Genomic DNA, 20,012 nt, shown 5'->3' on the forward strand with positions numbered 1-20,012 from the left:
AGGCTCTCATCCCATGTCTCCTGTGGCTGGGGCTGGGGGCGACGTCTTGGTGGAGGCTGGACCACTTGCTCCACCTGTGGCTCTGCAGAGGAAGATGCTGCCGGTACATCCTGGCTTTCTGCTTCTGCTAGGATAAGAATTGAAAACAATGTCACCATCACATACGCAATAAAAAATATCTTTCTAAATACAATGCATTACTGTGACTTACCATCAAAAGGAGCATCAAAGACCTCCGCCGGGAGCTCACTGTCCATATTGGAGATCCCCCTGATCTCCCCCACATCAATCACGTCCACGGAGTCCTGCTCCAGGGGGGTATACTCCAAATGGTCAGGCATAGGACCGCTCCCGGTGGACATGCTGTGGTTGTACCGGTCAGTCATCTTCCTCTTCAGTGTACTTTTGAAGTCAGTCCACCTACAAGTTTAAAAATACAAATATCACCATGAGATATGTGCACCACTGTGCTACGTGTAGGGTTACCACCTAGTCCCTTCAATTCCGGACACATGTTAATTACACAGGTTCTGTGGCAGTTTAAAATTAGGTGAAGTGGAGTCTTGAAGTCAGCCAGCCACAGAACCTGTGTAATTAATATGTGTCCGGAATTAAAGGGACTATGTGGTACCCCTAGCTACGTGACATTTCCTAGTGTGGGTGCTCTTATGTTTTTTTGCCATATGTGTCCCACACACACATTCATGTCTAAATTAGGAGGCATTTCAGTGTCTCATCTCATTCATTAGGCCACTAAATGCACATACATACATCACTATGCAGAAATGACATCATCCATGGCCAAATTAGGCACCTCCACCTGGTGTGAAACTACACATTCCACCATAGCTTGACGATGTGGTTATTATGGAGTAATTTAACTATGGAATGGCATACTGGGATGTGTAGTTTCTCACCAGCTACATGTGCACAGTTTGCTCATTCTTGTTTCAGTAGCATCATATGGAACATGTTACAACAACTCTTTCAAAAACACACTTTCTCTTGTCCCATCACATACTTCACATGAGCAGAACTGTGCCCATAACCTCACATCACACCAATGGTGCATGTTTCATATATAAATGTGGGTTATTAGACATGGTTGTGTTCACATGTGACATTGAAGTGTAGCACTATCTACAAACACACCTTTCTATTAGTCTCAAAACATACATGTAACATATGTACACACATATGACATCAGGGGGACAAAGACCAGGGCAATTTTTCAGCAGTCTCCAGCAGGAACTGAGGCCCTTATTCTAGTTCACTCTTTCTGGCCAAATATTTCTTTGATGGACAAAACCATGTGCACTGCAGGTGAGGCAGGTGTAAAACCCCACCCAAATCTGATTATCTCTGCACAAGTAACACCTGCCTCACCTGCAGTGCACATGGTTTTGTCCATCTAATAAATATTTGGCCAGAAAGAGTGAACTAGAATAAGGGCCTCAGTTCCTGCTGGAGACTGCTGAAAAATTGCCCTGACAAACACACTAACCTTTTCTTCACCGCGTCCCAATTTCTGACCACTGGTGACACCTGGTTCACTTCCTCTGTGATCTTGTCCCAAAGGTTTCTCCTTGCACTGGCACCCGGCTTCCTGGTTGCCAATTCAATCCATTCGCGTGCCCTGGGCACTAGAATTCGCATTTCGGCCTCTACAAATGCAGGGTTTCTCTTTCTGGTGGTGGTATCCTGCTCAGTCCTCACCCTAGATGTTGCAGCTCGTTTTCTGGTGGCCCCAGTTCTCTCACCATGCACCTGCTGGGTCACACCTGTTTGGAGAGATGCAACCTCTTGTTCTGGCTGGTTGCTTGGCCCTTGTGGAGCTGGTGGAGGTTCACCAGGGCCTGTTACTGAGGGGCCCGCTTGATCTTGCAGGCTACTCCTCTCTTGGGCCCTCCTTCTCCGCTCCTGTTCCCTCTTGTTCAGTGCATCAAGCAGGGATTGTGCTGTAGCTCTCTGCAGAGCGTCCTCAGCTGCGGAATCGTCTGAGTCAGACATGTTTGCAGCAATTGTGGGCTGCATCTGACTGAATATTTATATGTTAATCTCCCGCCATGAACAAGGGGGCGTATATTTTTTCCCGCAATGTAGATGCAAATTTACGCCGATATTTCCCGCTGATAATTCCCGCTTAAATTACGCAGGTCTCAACGCACCTGATCAATCACCTGTATATGCACATACACAGGTTGTGGAGCATTGTGGGCTACATCGTGAAATGTGTGCACCTGTCATTCCAATGATGAGTGTTGTCAGCTGGTATCTGTTGGAGTTCGTGTATGCCTTGTGAGTCACATTTGAAAACATCACGTTACAATGCTTTCCTTACATATGTAATGTGTATGAAATTGTCATACAGCAACATGTCGCATTGTGGCCCTTTAAGCAGCGTAGTTATGACTAGAGGGTTGCGTGTATTATTTTCCGCACACTGTAAATACAGTACTCCTCTCCATGCATATCGGTGTATTGTGCCCCCTTTAAGCAGCGTAGTTATAAGTAGAGGGTTGCGTGTATTATTTTCCGCACACTGTAAATACAGTACTCCTCTCCATGCATATCGGTGTATCGTGCCCCCTTTAAGCAGCGTAGTTATAAGTAGAGGGTTGCGTGTATTATTTTCCGCACACTGTAAATAAAGTACTTCTCTCTTCATTGAATGCATGCTGTTGGTTGTGGTGTGTGTATATCGGAACGGTCCGCGTAAGTTTCTATTCGTATCCAGTTTGTTAATGTAAGAGGGATTAATAAAGTTAATACCAAACAAACAATTTTTTCGACCAATCAGCAAGCACCAAAAGTGATATATGTACCTGCAATTAATAACTGCGCCATTGCCACTATGACTTGTCCTCGAGCTAGGCCCTTTTCCACCTCAGAGCTTTTGGCCCTGGTCGAAGTTATGGACCGTCACCTGGGGCCCAGGGGCCCATATGTCAGTAATGCGGACAAGCGGCGGGCGTATACTGCTGCCCGCCGCCTGATCTTCTCGACGACCGGCGTCCGCAGAAGCCTGGGGCAGGTTGAGCGGCGCTGGTCAGACCTGCGCAGGCGGCAGCCAGTGTTACTCAGCAGCCTTCGCCGCCATATTGCCCGATGTAAGTTTTGATTACTAGTATGTCAGCGTTTTTTAGCAATGTTTTGTGTACTTTTTATAAATATGTTCCTGAGTATGGGGGTGTATATGGGTGTATATGGGGGGTATATGGGGGGTATATGGGGGTATAGGGGGTGTATATGGGGTGTATATGGGTGTATATGGGGTGTATATGGGGGTGTATATGGGTGTATATGGGGGTGTATATGGGGGTGTATATGGGTGTATATGGGGGTATATGGGGGTGTATATGGGTGTATATGGGGGGTATATGGGGTGTATATGGGGGTATATGGGGGTGTATATGGGTGTATATGGGGGGTATATGGGGTGTATATGGGGGTATATGGGGGTGTATATGGGTGTATATGGGGTATATATGGGTGTATATGGGGGTGTATATGGGTGTATATGGGGGGTATATGGGGTGTATATGGGGGGTATATGGGGGTATAGGGGGTGTATAGGGGGGGGGGGGTTTAAGTAGTTGCTCAGTTTTTGGGTGTAGGATATCAATTAGTTTGCATGATAAATGTCTGAAATATCACAGCAATGATAATTTTGAAGGTTATGAGCATGACTAATGTGAATTTTTCTTTCCCCCTTTTTTATGAAACCCAATCTTCGATTTCTATGCCATCAACATGAACATTTCAGCACGGGCAAGAGCCGCCAGAGAAGCCCGGGAGCAGGCACGCCGGGACCAGGCAGCCCAGGAGCAGCCGGAAGAGGAGGAGGAGGAAGAGGAAGAGGAAGAGGAGGAGGAGGAAGAGGAGGAGGAGGAAGAGGAGGAGGAGGAGGAGAAGAAAGAGGAGGAGGAAGAGGAGGAGGAGGAGGAGAAGAAAGAGGAGGAGGAAGAGGAGGAGGAGGAAGAAGAGGAGGAGGAAGAAGAGGAGGAGGAAGAAGAGGAGACACTGGGTGCAGCTTGGACCCACACAATTTCCCCATCCCCTTCCCCCTCCACAACCCCCACCCCCTCCCCAACCCCCACCCCCTCCACAACCCCCACCCCCTCCACAACCCCCACCCCCTCCCCCTCCCCAACACTGGAGACACTGGGTGTAGCTTGGACCCACACAATTTCCCCATCCCCTTCCCCCTCCACAACCCCCACCACCTCCACAACCCCCACCCCCTCCCCAACCCCCCCCCTCCCCACCCCATTTCCAACCCCCCTACACCTCTCCACCACCCACCCCCAAACCTCTCCACTCCCCACTCACACCCACTACCTCGGTCCAAACTCCAGGACCATCCCCCTTGCTCCTGACCCCCCCAACCACTGCACAGCCAACCAGCGGGGACCAGGATGGCTCAAGTAGCCGTAAGTAAATAATGTGTCTAATGTTGACCTACACATTTCTACACATAAACAATCACAACAACCACATATGTGTATCCAACATCAACATTAGTTGCAACATATCACTGCAGGCCGACCATGAGGTGTGTCCTGTCCTTCTCCAGGAACAAGGGTCCCCTTGGTGGTTTTTTTGAGTGTGGCCATGCCTCACCCCTTGAATAATTGACATAACAGTACATCCAATGAGATATCCGACATTAGTGGTGTGGTAGTTATGTGGCTCCAGGTGTTGGGTAACTCCAGTTCCCAGCATGATGTGCAACACAGGGCCGGATTATAATGGAGGCGCAAGGGGTCAGTGCCCCTGGGCCCCCCTCTAGCTAGGGGCCCCCTGTGGTTGTCATGTATTTTTTAAAAATAAAATGTTTAAGTTATGTTTTTTTTTTTTAGCTAAATGTTTTGTGCATGGGTGGGGTAGTGCTGCAGCTTCACCTATCTGCCAATGTGACAATGATTTATGGTGCTGAGCATCGGGAGCCAAGGCACACTGATTGCACAAGTGTGCAGTGCATTTCTGGGAGTTGACTAAGTCCCATGACACTTTGCACCAGAGGACAGAGGCTGAGAAGTTTGTGCTGAGCTCTGATTGGTGGAGCTCATTACATGCTTCTCAGGTCCATGGAGAACAGCAGCAGCAGCTTAGTCATAGGAGGGTTTTTAATCAGAGGCAGCACTAGGACTGTGAGGTCTCCTCCAGAGTAAGGGGCAGAGGGACAAACACAGGCTTTTCATGTGGTGTGTGTATATATATATATATATATATATATATATATCCCCTGCAGGTAACCATTGACCAAGTTTATTCTGCCTTTACTCTGTGTTTTTACAGTATAATATTCGCCCATGCAGTGTGCGGCCAGTAATGACAAGTGCAAGGGGGCCCCCCGCTCTAAAGTACCCCGGGCCCCCCAAAGGCTTAATCTGCCACTGGTGCAACTTAAATGTAGAGATTGTTTTGGTAATAGTGTGTGAGGCCATGCGAATGCATGCTTTACAAACATAGCTGTAGGCCTATAATTTGTACAGCAATGTCCTAAATTTAAAATACTAAGGAGTGCTTAAGCCACAACAATGTCATAACCCTTAAATAGCACAGGCTAATTGTGAGGTTAGAGGACAGTCCCCCAAAACCAAAGTACCAATTGGGATACAGCATACATTCATTGATGAAGGAGTAATTGAATTAATGTTATTTACTATGTACAGTATGTGTGTGTTAACATATTATTTTTTAGTACTGTGTTTACAGCAGACCCATCTTCAATGTAGTTTACAAATGTATGTGGCCTTCACACATAACTCTGAACTTTTTATTATGTACAAATACAACAAACTTTTGTGTATGTTATATATTAATTTTTTTTTTTTTTATCCCTTCACTACAGACACTGAACAGCAGCAGGAGGAGGTGGCAGCCCTTATTCAGGAGATATTCTTGACACTCCTCTATCTCCAAATCCTTTTTGGCCTTCTGGAGGCCCGCATTTAATTTTTTTTTATCCCCCCCCCCCCCCCTTATTATTTTTGTTCAAAATAAAAGTTTATATTGTCTTATTAATTGCCTGTGTTTTTACTAATAAATATGTTAGAGGGCTTGTAAGGGTAGGTACATACAGATGTGTACTGTACGTTATACTTGTAATTTGAGGTGAGGGGTAATGATTGATGTGTGAATGTGTGTGTTTTTGAGTAAAATAACACATAGTGAAAATGCATGCATGTTTAATGTTGTTAGATTAAAACATCACACATAACATCAGGGTAGGTATACATGTTACACATTGTGGACAAAGTAATTATGGACATAATTTAGTACATATACAGAAACACCAACATAACTTGATTTAAAAGTAACAGCAATATGGGGACACATAGATAGTGATTAAAATGCCACATTAGAACATAACAAATATACATGTAATGAGGGTTAAAATGTAGTTTTATTAGGTCTTTATTAAGGTAGACAATTGAGTTAATAGAAAACAATAATTGAATAACAAATAGATTAATTAATCAATTGTCAGATTAGTAGTTGAGAGGCAAGATTTGCAGGTCCATATATGTGAAGGGTATGGCAGCGTACACGGACGTACGCTCACTCTCACGAGCGGTGACATAACCTGTGTTTTCCATTGAAAACAATAGGGACCCGTCCGTGCAAGCTGGCGTACGCTCAGATCTCCGCAGGAAGACGGTGGGAAGACGGACGAAAGACGTCCGTAAACGGCGGCGTACGCTCAGTTGTACGCCTGTTGTCGGAGAGCAAGGGCTGGCCCGTCCGCGTACGGTGCCGTACGCTCATTTGTACGCCACTCCCCTTCTACGTTATTTCTGCCCGTACGTAAGCGGCTGATTTGTGGGTGGACCTAACCCTAATGGCCGCGTACGGCTAGCGTACGTTAATAGCGAACGTACGCACGTTTGGCCGCTCCGATCAGAATAACCTCCCAAGTGTGGCCAGAGTAATCCCAGAGGGGACTTGCGGATGTTCTAAAAACACTTTTAACAAAGAGTTGGAATCTTTGAGATATGAAAAAATATCCTGAATGCAGGGTTGCAGAAAAAAATCCAAATATGCAGCTATAGGCTCACACAGAGACCCCCGGGCTGAGATGATTGGTCTCCCGGGGGGCCTCTGTGTGTCCTTATGGATTTTAGGTATCGTATAGAAAGCAGGTACAATAGGATATTCTGCAAACAATTTAATCGACACATCATTAGAGATGACACCACTGTCAACCGCCCCCTGAAGCATGTTTTTAAGCTTTTTTTGAAAAACAACAGTGGGGTCTCTGTCAAGTAACTTGTACGTAGTCGGGTCATTCAATAACCGGTGATACTCAGAGACATACAGTAATCTGCAGTACTCTGCACAACTATGGCACCCCCCTTATCCGCACCACGGATCATGATGTCTGTTCTCTGCGCCAAAGATTTCAGAGCCAGGTGTTCTTCATGCGAGAAATTGTGGCGGAAAGGGGGGCACTTTTCTTGTCCCGATGTCTCCAATAACCTTGGAAAAAGTCCTAATGGAAGGATTCACGGAAATGGGGTCAAATCTGGATTGTTTGCACAGTTTTTTGACAGGCAGATTCTGCGGTTGTGGGGCAACTGTAGATGGAGACTTGCTGAAATGTTCCTTTAATCATATATATATATATATATTCAGGACTTAAACAGGATGAAAACAGATGAACTCATCACCAAGACATCTTCAAGCCTAAGAAAAATTAACAACCCTTTGCTTTAACCTCTAAAATTGAACGTATGTACCTAACCTGCACTCCTATATACTCACACTGTCACTATGCTGCCTGTTTGTGTATGTGATTCATCCATTCTAATAACATATTCTGCTTCTATATTGCAATACTTGTGTTTGTACATTTAGACATTGCAAATTTGCTAATTGGAGCCATATTAGGCTGGTGTCTGCTTCACAAAACACAGGGTAACTCTACAACTGAAAACATTTACTTCACTGCATGCCATAGCATTGTATCCAATCTATGGTCAGCTGTGCTAATCAGCGTGCACTCACATATATGTAGGATTTATAAATTACTATCTGAGCAACACCAGTAAGCTGGTATTAACTATTGCAAGCCTAATATAACTCTTGGCCTATAGAACTGTTCAAATACACCATGTACTATAAACTATTGCTCTGCTTCGCTCTCCATGGTTTTCTCTCAAAATCAGTCTCTTCTCTCTCTCTCCCTGAAGCTCAGCCCTCTATACACATTTCTGCCTCCATTATTCACACTCCTCTTATTAACACTCATGAGATTTTTACATATCTCTCTACATTGACAATAACATCCACAAACTGTCGCCAGAAACAACATTCACAAACCACCTGCAGCTACACCTATCTCTCTCTACTGCTTCTATTAGCTGGTGACATTTCACTTAATCCAGGCCCCAGCTGCTTGCCCCGCTCGCAGGCACCTAACTCTCAGGAACATAGTAATCCAGCTAACCTCATAAACATCAAATGCCTCCCTTCATCCCCCAAATCACTAAAATGTGCATTATGGAATGCACGCTCTGTTGGCAACAAATTAACATCCATCAACGACCTCTTCATTTCAAACAACTTCAACCTGCTGGCTATAACAGAAACATGGCTCTCACAATCAGACACAGCCTCCTCTGCAGCCCTGTCACACGGTGCTCTCCACTTCACACACACACCCAGGCCTGGTGACAGCAGAGGAGGTGGGGTTGGAATATTACTATCCCAATCCTTCACATACAAAGTTATACCACAGGTTCCATCACTCACATTCACATCATTTGAAGTACATTCCATCAGAACTTACACTCCTTTCTCGCTGCGTGTTGCAGCTATCTATCGCCCACCTGGGCAGCCAACACGATTTCTGGAAGATTTTTCTGCCTGGCTCCCTCACTTCCTTTCTGCTGACATCTCAACCATCATCATGGGTGACTTCAACATTGCTATTGATAGCCCAAAATCTGCTGCTCATGCCTCCAAACTACTCTCTCTAACCTCCTCTCTCGGCCTCTCCCAATGGACTGACTCCTCTACTCATCAAGATGGCCACTGTCTTGATCTGATATTCACTAAGCTGTGCTCAGTGTCGGAATTCACCAATTCTCCTTTCCCTCTCTCAGATCACAACCTTATCTCCAGCATGCTGTCCTCTAGTACTTCTAACCCAAAAACACAGAAATCCTTTAATCCACCTCAAGCCCGCAGAAATATTAATGATATTAATTTTCAAGTACTCTCCTCCTCACTGCAACAACAGCTTGCTCCTATTTCTGCATTCACTACTCCTGAGATGGCGGTATCACACCTAAACCTAACCCTCAAAACAGCTCTGGATGAAGTGGCTCCAGTTACTCACCACACTCCACGTAGGCCTAGACGCCAACCGTGGCACTCTAAATTAACGAGACACCTACAAAATATCTCACGCAAAGCTGAGCGTAAATGGCGTAAATCTCACAGTCCAATGGATTTCTTTACATATAAGAATATCTACCAGTACTATAGTTATGCCCTGGAAACTGCCAAACAAACATATTTCCAAACTCTCATTTCTGCTCAAGCTTCTAACCCAAAACGACTTTTTAATACATTTAAATCCCTTCTCAACCCTCCCTCACCCAAGCCACCAACCACTATCCATGCACAAGATCTTGCCTCCTACTTCAGGGATAAGATTGACAAGATCAGAGATGAATTGGTATGCTCCAACTCAGTTGGTGATATGCTCAATTCCATACCTGAGCCCTCTGAAGCATTTGCTTCATTTGATCCCACAAATGAAGATGAAGTATCTGCACTTTTCTCTGCCTCCCACTCTACTACCTCTCCTCTTGACCCTATACCCTCGCAAATAAGCAAATCTCTGTCTCCTGTGCTCATTCCAATCTTAACTAAAATCTGTAACCTCTCTTTCTCTACTGGTGTCTTTCCTTCATTGTTCAAACAAGCAGTTATTACTCCGATTCTGAAAAAACAGAATTCGGATCCAAGCTCTCTCTCAAACTACCGTCCCATTTCTCAACTTCCATGCACCTCCAAACTACTTGAAAGACTTGCTTATACTCGCCTCACACACTTTCTTAACTCGCACAACTTAATGGACCCGCATCAGTCAGGCTTTCGTGCCCAACACTCCACAGAGACAGCACTGACTAAAGTTGTGAATGATCTGGTCACTGCTAAGTCTAAAGGCCACTACTCACTACTAATTCTTCTAGATCTCTCTGCTGCTTTTGACACTGTTGACCACACACTTCTCATACAAACACTACAATCCATAGGTCTTCAAGACACAGCCCTCTCTTGGTTCTCATCCTACCTCTCTAACCGCTCCTTTAGTGTTCGTTTCTCTGATTCTACCTCCTCTTCGCTACCTCTTTCAGTTGGAGTACCTCAGGGTTCAGTTTTAGGTCCCCTGCTTTTCTCAATCTATACCTCATCTCTTGGCAAACTAATCAGCTCCTTTGGATTTCAGTATCATCTGTATGCGGATGATACTCAGCTCTACCTATCCTCCCCGGACCTGTCGCCATCTGTATTGAAGCGTGTCTCTGAATGCCTTTCTGCTGTTTCATCCTGGATGTCATCTCGCCACCTCAAACTTAATATCGCAAAAACAGAATTAATTATATTTCCGCCAATAAATAGTAGTTACCAACCTGATATCTCTATCACTGTTGAGAAGATGACAATCACTCCTACCTCTCAAGCTCGCTGCCTAGGTGTTATCCTTGACTCAGAACTTTCCTTTGTACCCCACATTCAATCTGTCTCAAAATCATGCCACATGCACCTAAAAAACATATTTAAAATTCGCCCTTACCTTACACAAGACACTGCAAAAACTCTAATCCATGCTCTCATCATCTCACGCATTGATTATTGCAATAGTCTCCTTATTGGCCTTCCCCAATACAGACTCTCACCACTACAGTCCATTATGAATGCAGCTGCAAGGCTAATCTTCCTAGCCAGACGTTCATCGTCTGCAAAGCTACTCTGTCAGTCACTTCATTGGTTACCTGTATTCTACCGTATTCAATACAAAATTCTTTTACTTACACACAAAGCCATAAACCAAACTACACCAACATACATATCCTCTCTTATCTCAAAATATCATCCAACACGGCCTCTACGCTCCTCCCAAGATCTGCGTCTCTCATCCACACTCATTACCCGCTCCCATTCCCGACTGCAGGACTTTCTTCGGGCTGCACCCACTCTGTGGAATGCCCTCCCAAGCACAATAAGACTCTCCTCCAGTCTCCAAACCTATAAGCGTTCCCTGAAGACTCATCTCTTCAGGCAAGCTTATCAAATTCCAGAACCAGTCATAGAACCTTGCGTTCTGGTGGAATCGATGCAATAAAGAATACAGTATCTATCCTTATGTATCAATGCCTATTTCCCTATAGATTGTAAGCTTGCGAGCAGGGCCCTCCTACATTTTGACTGTCTGTAAATACCCTGTTTTGTTGTTTCACTGTCTGCTATTGTAAAGCGCAACGGAATATGCTGCGCTATATAAGAAACTGTTAATAAATAAATAAATAAAATATATATATACAGACAGAATGGCCCGGCACAGCCTCCTAGATAGGTTTATTGGTGGGTGCCCGCACTGAGCATAGTATTATATTCCCGGTATATAGCGCCGCACTCCAAAAGTACTTCAATCAATTTTTATTCTTGCATAAGCAACGTTTCAATGGCACTAGGGCATCGTCATCAGGCTAAGAACAACAGAAACATAGGATAGACATACCTTCAAAGCACACCCGAAGTGAAGCAGTGAAGCACACCGGACTCAGGGCGCCCATACAGCGCTCAGCAGTGACGTCAGCATATACTGTATATGCATTATACTATAAATCACTGATGGTCATTCCTTGTATCATGTCGGTATACCATGTATTTTACTGTCTGTATACTTCATGTTGTTTGGTGCGTCATTACGGTGGCTGCCGCTGACGTCACTGCTGAGCGCTGTGTGGACGGCTCATGCTGTGATTTGCTTGAGCAAAGTGTCTTGACACAGGTGGCGTCTTGGCACCTGATTGGTAAGGGATTTTTAATGGAAGATCTGTGAAGTGTGATTCTTTCCTTAACCATTCCTATTGTTTTACCAATATAAAGTTTGTTGCAAGGGCACATTATAGAGTATATAACCAACTTGCTCTTGCAGTTCCACCGATGTTTAATTTTGTACCGAGCCAGCATAGGCGAATCTAGAAATATGCTAATTTTATAAATAGAAATATGATATTTGCAGGGCACTGGGCACAGCAGGCAGGGGCAGGCAAGTCAATTTGCAGAAATCACAGTGAGTCACTCACTACACTTACTGGCGCACAGAGGAAGAGGAGTCAGGATCAGTCTCTCTCAGGATGGGACTGTCAATCCCCGCTGCTGCCGCGTGACCCTGCTGGCTGCTGCGCACACACACACACATGCGCGCTAGCCACCGCCGCAGCAGCAGCACATGGAGAGGGGAGGACACGGAGGGAGCTGCCCAAGGTCAGGTGCACGGTCTGCAAAGGAGCATGGGAGGAGCTGCGTGCAGTCGGGCATGCGCGCAGCCCTCCCAAGTCCCGTGGCCATGTTTTCTGTGTAAAATCCGGGCAGGGCGTTCAGAAAAAATATTTAAAGGTACAGACGCTGGGCAGTCTAATGGGTGGCGGTGCACCCCCATGTATGCATGTACAGGTTGGCATAAGATGGGGCCAAATTGGACCCCATAGCCGTACCTGTACACTGAAAGTATAATGCATTGTGAAACGAAAAGTTATTTTTCTGCTAAATTAAATACATCAATTGTAGCAATTGTAGCAAGAATTTAACAGGAGGTCCTTTGTACTTTGGATTACCTGTAAGAGCATCACGAGTAACAGATATAACCTCATCATTAGTAATATTATAAGCTACTTGTCGAGTTGGGTGGGAGGCAGACCAAAATTTCTTAGTTTAACAAGAAACTTGGCTGCAAATGGAAGGCCACATATTGGGAATGTGGTTGTCTCAATGAGCCAATAGAGGATATAATTGGTCTCCCCGGAGACACTATTTTACATATATACAGGGGTTAAAGTGAGGGGGAACTGGGTGGAACTGAGTTCCACCACCTCTGATGGTGAGGTAGAATATTTTAACCTCCATATTGGCCCTGCTCAGTGATTCTCACAGAGAAGCATTCTAGTTTGTAGGGGAATGCCCAAAACCCTACCACTGGCCCTGTATCTGCCTAATGGGGGGAGGGGAGGGGGTCTAATTAGGTGACATAGAGAAATGAGTTCCCCCATCTCTGCATGACCACTTTAAGCCCTGCATATATATATATATATATATATATATATATATATATATATATATATATATATATATATATTTATTCCATAGTTGTCTCTTATTCCTGCTTTCCTGCTCTCCTGACATGGCATCAGCAGAATATGTATTCCAAGATAGAATACAACATTTACATTCTTTATTCTTTTTAATAATTTAAAGTGTTTTTATTTTTTGTTTTCTAATAAAAAGTACATTATTTATGGAAGGAGGCAAGAGTCAAACACGAGCTGGCAAAGACTGGCCGCTGAAGTGGGAAGATAACATTTACTGCTCAGTCCTGCCCGGGCAGTAGTAGTGAGTGTTTTTGAGAACTTTATGTTTTAGTTATATTGTGGTTATAGCACATGACTGTATATTACATTGCAGAGATAAATCCTGATAAATAGTCGTCCTTATTGAAAAAACGATTGTGGCTCTAATGATGTTTTTATCCAGAACAAAGATAAGAAATATAGATTTTTTCTGCTATTAGGTTAGTGGAAAAGAGGGGGAATGCGCAGAGGAATCTCAATCATACAGTATGTGAGTACAGTATGGGTGATACCTGGGGTGAAATGTAATAGGGTGAGAGTATCAGAAAGTGAGAGATTTGGTAAGAAATCTCCAGGTTTTTTTTTAAAGCTGCAATCATTTACACTGGTTTTGCAGTGTATATGATTGCCACTTTAAAAAACTGGAGATTTCTTACCAAATCTCTCACTTTCTGATTCTCTTACCCTATTACATTTCACCCTAGGGGTAATATATTGGGTCTGTCCAGAAAGTTATGAGACAGATTTTTTTTTTACGTCACACAGAACAGGTGCATGGCGGTGCTGTAGGGCGGGATGCGTGGATGGGTGTCTCAGCTACACTTCCCCATTGGAGGCAGTTGCCAGTGAGCATTTACAGTGTACAGAAAGAGCTGTAAATGAAGGTTTGAGATGGAGCATACCATCAAAGATATGTGAAAAAGTTTTAAACTTGGGAAATCGAATAAGGAGATGCTTGCCATGCTTCAAAAGGCCTTTGGGGAGGACTCCTTGTCCAAGGCACAAGTTGACTGCTGGTTTAAATTCTTCGAGGAGAGCAGAAGACGTTAAGGATGAACACTCTATATGACCTTCAACAAAGTGTGGACAAAATGCACAATATTTTGAACATTGACCATCGTTTGGGTGTTAGAATGGTAGCAGAAAGGTTGGGACTTCCAAAATCTACAGTTTAATTAAATAATTAATTAATTTAATACAGCTAATTGACTAATTGACTAAGCTGCCGTATTCTCAGGGTTTCCCACTAGTCTAATCAGCCCCGGGCTCATTGAAGAAATGCAGGTTTTTGGCCTGGTTCCTAAAATACTGGGGACAAAAGGAATAGGGGACTCCCTTATTTTGGAAACCAGCACTTTCAGCCCATGCTGAAGCCCGGTGTCCCTGGGCGGTGGACGCCAGGCTGATGCTGTAAAAATAAATGGTTAAAAAAGATTAGCCATAAGTATTTGGTTTTGTAGTAAAACTAAAAGACCCAACAAGCCTCCCCCACATCCAGGGACTTGGGGAACTGCTGCACTTTCCCGACAGATGCTAGAGGTCCAGTCGGAACTCTAGCCTCTGTCTCCTCCAAGGCAGCGGCCATTTTTGGAGGGCCATTTTTACAGATTCCATGCGGATGTCCAGACCACACGGAATCTGCAGAGGCTGACCCCCCAGCTTGAGCTATGGTGCCCTAATTATGACACTGAACACTATAATAATAATAATAATAATAATAATAATAATATAATAATGTTAAAAATATAAATAACAAAAAAGACATAACCATGCAAAAATCATTTAGCCTAATATTCCACTATGCGCTTGCAAAGTTTAACAAATAAAGTAATGGCTGCCCAACCACAATGCTCCCTGAGGGTTAGGGAACAAATAACCACAATATTGGACCAATCACTGTTGGGCTAGTACCGTTACCAATGAGAAAGGTGGATGTCTGGGGAAATTCTGCTAACCATCCCTGTAGGAGAAAGAGGTCCTCCGAAGAAGCCCAATTTTCTTTATCCCCAGATGAGCAGACATACACCTTTCTCATTGGTAACGGTACTAGGCCAACAGGGATTGTCCAATAGACATACCTAAAATGTCTATGGTTTTACTCATAATCACATAAGAATGTTTTTTTTTTCAAAAAACCTTTGGGAAAAAATATTTTTTGGAAATTAGGATTAGGAAAATTTCCTTTTATCCTCTAAAGAAAGGGAATTTCATGACTTTTTTAAGGACACCATGAAATCCTTTATCTTCTGAAAGATTGTAACCCTGTTCCCCTGATGAAGTCTGTCTAAGACAAAATGCGTTGACACGTTTCCATATTGCCATATTGCCTGTGACAACTGATTGAAGGATCAAATATACCGTTTGTATTGTGAGAAATATGGTTAGAATTGTATGTAAGATGCCTGTATTGCAACTTGAGTTATAGGTGAAATGTGTTAAATAGAGAGCATATGATGTGGAAGGGGGCGTGTATTGTTTTGTTTAATTAAAAAGCGGTTACAGAGTAAGATGTACATTGATAGTGTGGAGGGTACAGTGACATTTGTGGGTGTGGGGGGGTGTGCGTGTTGTTGAGGTGTGTGTGTGCAATAGTATAGTAGGGTGTTTCTGAGTCAGCGGCTCCCCACTGGTGGAGGTCACGACACAGGAAAACAGGAGGCTGGGTAGTGATAGGGGTGTGTGGGTATAAGGGGGACTAAAGAGGAGGGTGGGGGACACTGTGCAGCTTCTGCCAGTGGGTGAGGGTCCAAATTAGCAGCACAGGAGTACAGGACGGTGCCCCTGAGTCAGTGTCTCCTCCTACTGGGTGGGAGTTAGGGTGCATGAGAGCAGGAGGCTGGGTGGTAAAGCATGATAGGGTAATGTGGGCAACACAGGGTGAGCGGGTCCCCACTGATGGAAGTTACGGGTCTGCAAATCTCGGGGGGGGGGGTTAGAATCGTGGGAGGGGGCGGTGGTCCGCAAATGGCGGGAGGGGGGGCGCGGGGGTCCCGGGAACAGCGGGAGGGGTCACAGGGATCCCGCGAATCGTGGGAGGGGTGGGGCGCGGGGGTCCCGCAAATTGCGGGAGGGGGGCCCTGCGAATCGCGGGAGGGGGGTCGTGGGGGGCTGCGAATCACAGGAGGGGGGGTGCGGGAGGTGCCGTGAATTGCGTGAGGGGGTGCGTGAATCGTGGGAGGGGGGGCCGCAAATCACAGGGGGGTTTGCAAATTGCGGGAGGGTGCGCGGGAGGGGGGCTGTGAATCGCGGGGGGCGCGAATCGCGGGAGGGGTAGCGCGGGTGGTGCCGAGGGGCTCCGCAAATCGCGGGAGGGGGGGCGCTACGGGGGGGGGGTTCCGTGAATCACGGGATGGGGGAGGGGGTCTGCAAATCATGGGGGGAGGGGGGGTGGTAGAATCGCGGGAGAGAGGGCGCGAATTGCGAGTGTGTGGATCATCTAACAGACCACAATTAGGTCGACAGTCATTAGGTCGACATGGGTCAAGGTCGACAGGTGTTTAGGTCGACATGGGGCAAGGTCGACATGGGTTAGGTCGACAGTTCATTAGGTCGACATGGGGTTTTCACAGTTTTTTTACCCGAATGTCGACACAGTCGACATGGACACAGTTGGAGGTGAACCGCACCCCCTCGTTTCACTCGCTATGCTTCAGACACTTTTTTATTCTCCCACCACGCCCTAGTGGATGGTAGGGCATGAAATACCGCCTGTTGGCACATGTCGGCTCAAAAAACAGTGAAAAACCCATGTCGACCTAACGATCTGTCGACCTAACCCATGTCGACCTTGACCCCTTGTCGACCCAACGTGGTCGACCTAATGACTGTTGACCTAAGTGTGGTCTGCGAATTGCGGGAGGGGGGTCACGGGTGTCCCGCGAATCGCGGGAGGGGTGGTCGCGGGGGTCCCGCGAATCGCGGGAGTCGCGCGAATTGCGGTAGGGGGGGTCGTGGGGGTCCCGTGAATCGGGGGAGGTGGGGTCGCGGGGGTCCCACGAATCGGGGGAGGGGGGGTCGGGGGGGGCCCGCGAATCGCGGGAGGTGGGGTCGCGCGCGCGGGGGGGGTGATGGCAGAGGGGGGGTGCGGGAGTAATGGTGGATGGTGGCTGTGGAGTAATGGTGAATGGTGGGCGTGTACTGTAGCCCTGGCTGGAGTAATGGTGGATGGTGGCTGTGGAGTAATGGTGGATGGTGGGCGTGTACTGTAGCCCTGGCTGGAGTAATGGTGGATGGTGGCTGTGGAGTAATGGTGGATGGTGGGCGTGTACTGTAGCCCTGGCTGGGCGGGGAGAGGAACGTTATACACATGAAAATGTTCTACACATAGAACACTGGTCTTTTCCCTAGGGGGGGCGGGCTTGTGTATCCCGCTGGGCGGGAACGTTACCCACACAGGGGATGAGTGACAGATCTGGCTAAATATATAAGAGATATATAGATAGATAGATATACACATACACAGCATCATAACAAGAAGACAGACTATGGCTTATGCACATGTGTGTGGTAAACAACTGATATTAAAGAGTCTGACAGCTCAAGAAAGCCCAATTCTATTCTTATTCTGTCCTGGTATCAGTTCCCTGACAGACTCTGGCTTCAGGGATCCCTTCCAGATATACTGTACTATACATATACTGAATATCCTTGTTCTTTCTACAGAGAACTGTGTCTGTCAGAACATTGATTTAAATACATTTGTGTTGACACATCGGTACCAGAAGCGATGTTTGTAATCGTCAGAACATTTGCTACCAGCCATGATGTCACATACAGAATAACGCAGAGGAACACGACCTTCTGTATGGATGGGGAGGAAAATCTTAAATCTTAATTCTGTTTTGAGGACCTCACATAGTAATTGTAGCATCTGGTAGGAAAGGAAATTAGGAAACCATCAGCCCTGCATTATGAAATAATGGGGGTCATTCAGATCTCATTAGTGCTGAGTGAATTAGCAGCGGCCAGCAGACAGGTAGATGTAATAATGAAATCCCTCCTTGCAAATAAAAGTGCTCTCTGGTCCAATAGATGTGTATGCAAAGAATTTTCAGCCAATTGAAAATGTCCTAAACCATTCGTAACAAGCTCACCATCAAATTATTTCCCGACTAGTCATCACAAGCTAGAAGTAGCCCTGGACTTACTCGGTGTCTAAAGTGAATATACCTGGGAGCTGGTGATCCGTGCAGAAGAGAGACGCAGATCTTGTGCAGAGCGGAGTGGTCGAGATGGGAGATATTTTGTGATAAGTAGAGAGATATATGCTGGTGCAGTATAGTTAATAGCTTTATATGCGAGTAGAAATGTTTTATATTGAATACGGTAATATACAGGCAACCAATGGAGGGACTGGCAGAGCGGATCAGCAGACGATGAGCAAGGAAGATCAACCTAGCAGCAGCATTTAGAGTGGATTGCAGTGGTGAGAGTCAGGGCCATCTTAACATTAGGAAGGGCCCCTGGGCAACCTAGTTCACTGGACCCCCCCCCCAAATTAGTTTGCCCAGGAGCCCACAGTCACCTCCCCAACCCTCACCTCTCTGGCTCCGTGCGGCAGCCAGTCAGCTTCCGGCGGCCGGGGATCAGATCATCTTCGCTGGGGGATCCGGGCAGCGGGATCAGGGCAGCGGCGGTAGCTAGGAGCCTGCCCTGAAGTGGCAAAGCGCTATTAACTGGTGGGGCGGGAAGCGCTGTTGCATTTGAAAAGACTGGCCAGACGCTGATTGGCTGAATTCAGCCAATCAGCGTTCGGCCAGTCTTTTCAAATGCAGCAGCGCTTCCCGCCCCACCGGCAAATAGCGCTAATGGGAAAGATGGTGGCCGGGTGGCGGGGATCCGACCATCCTCGCTGGGGAAGGGGATCAGGGCGGCGGTGGCGGTAGCTAGGAGCCGGAAGCGGCGAAACACTATTTGTCGGCGGGGGCGGGAAGCGCTGTTGAATTTGAAAAGACTGTCCGGATGCTGATTGGCTGAATTCAGCCAATCAGCATTCAGCCAGTCATTTTAAATGCAGCAGCGCTTCTCGCCCCCCCTGCCGGCAAATAGCGCTTCGCCGCTTCGGGCTCCTAGCTACCGCCAACGATGCCCTGATCCCCCTGCCGGATCACCCAGTGAGGGTGATCACAAGCCCGGGCCCACGGACCCCCGAAATTAAATTCACTGCTAGCTAGGAGGTGAAGCGCTATTTGCCGGCGGGGTGGGAAGCGCTGTTGCCTTTTCAAAGACTGGCCGGATGCTGATTTTCTGAATTCAGCCAATCAGCGTCCGGCCAGTCTATTCAAATGCAACAGCGCTTCCCGCCCCGCCGGCAAATAGAGCTTCGCCGAATCAGGCTTCTAGCTACCGCCACCGCCCTGATCCCCCTGCCCAGATCCCCCAGCGAGGGTGAGCGGATTCCCGGACCCCGGCCACCATCTTTCCCATTGGGCTGGGCCGGGGGCCCCTAGGTCCTAGGGCCCCCGGGCAACTGCCCATCGTGCCCAATGGGAAAGACGGCCCTGGTGAGAGTCTGTTCTTGGGAAGACCAGTTAGGAGACTATTGCAATAATCAATGCGGGATATAATGAGTGCATGGATAAGAGATTTAGTAGTGGCTTGAGATACGGTCGTATTTTGGATATGTTTTTTAGGTGCATG

Source organism: Crinia signifera, chromosome 5 (genome assembly GCF_055691185.1).
Source record: "Crinia signifera chromosome 5, ASM5569118v1, whole genome shotgun sequence".
NCBI classification, from domain to species: Eukaryota; Metazoa; Chordata; class Amphibia; order Anura; family Myobatrachidae; genus Crinia; species Crinia signifera.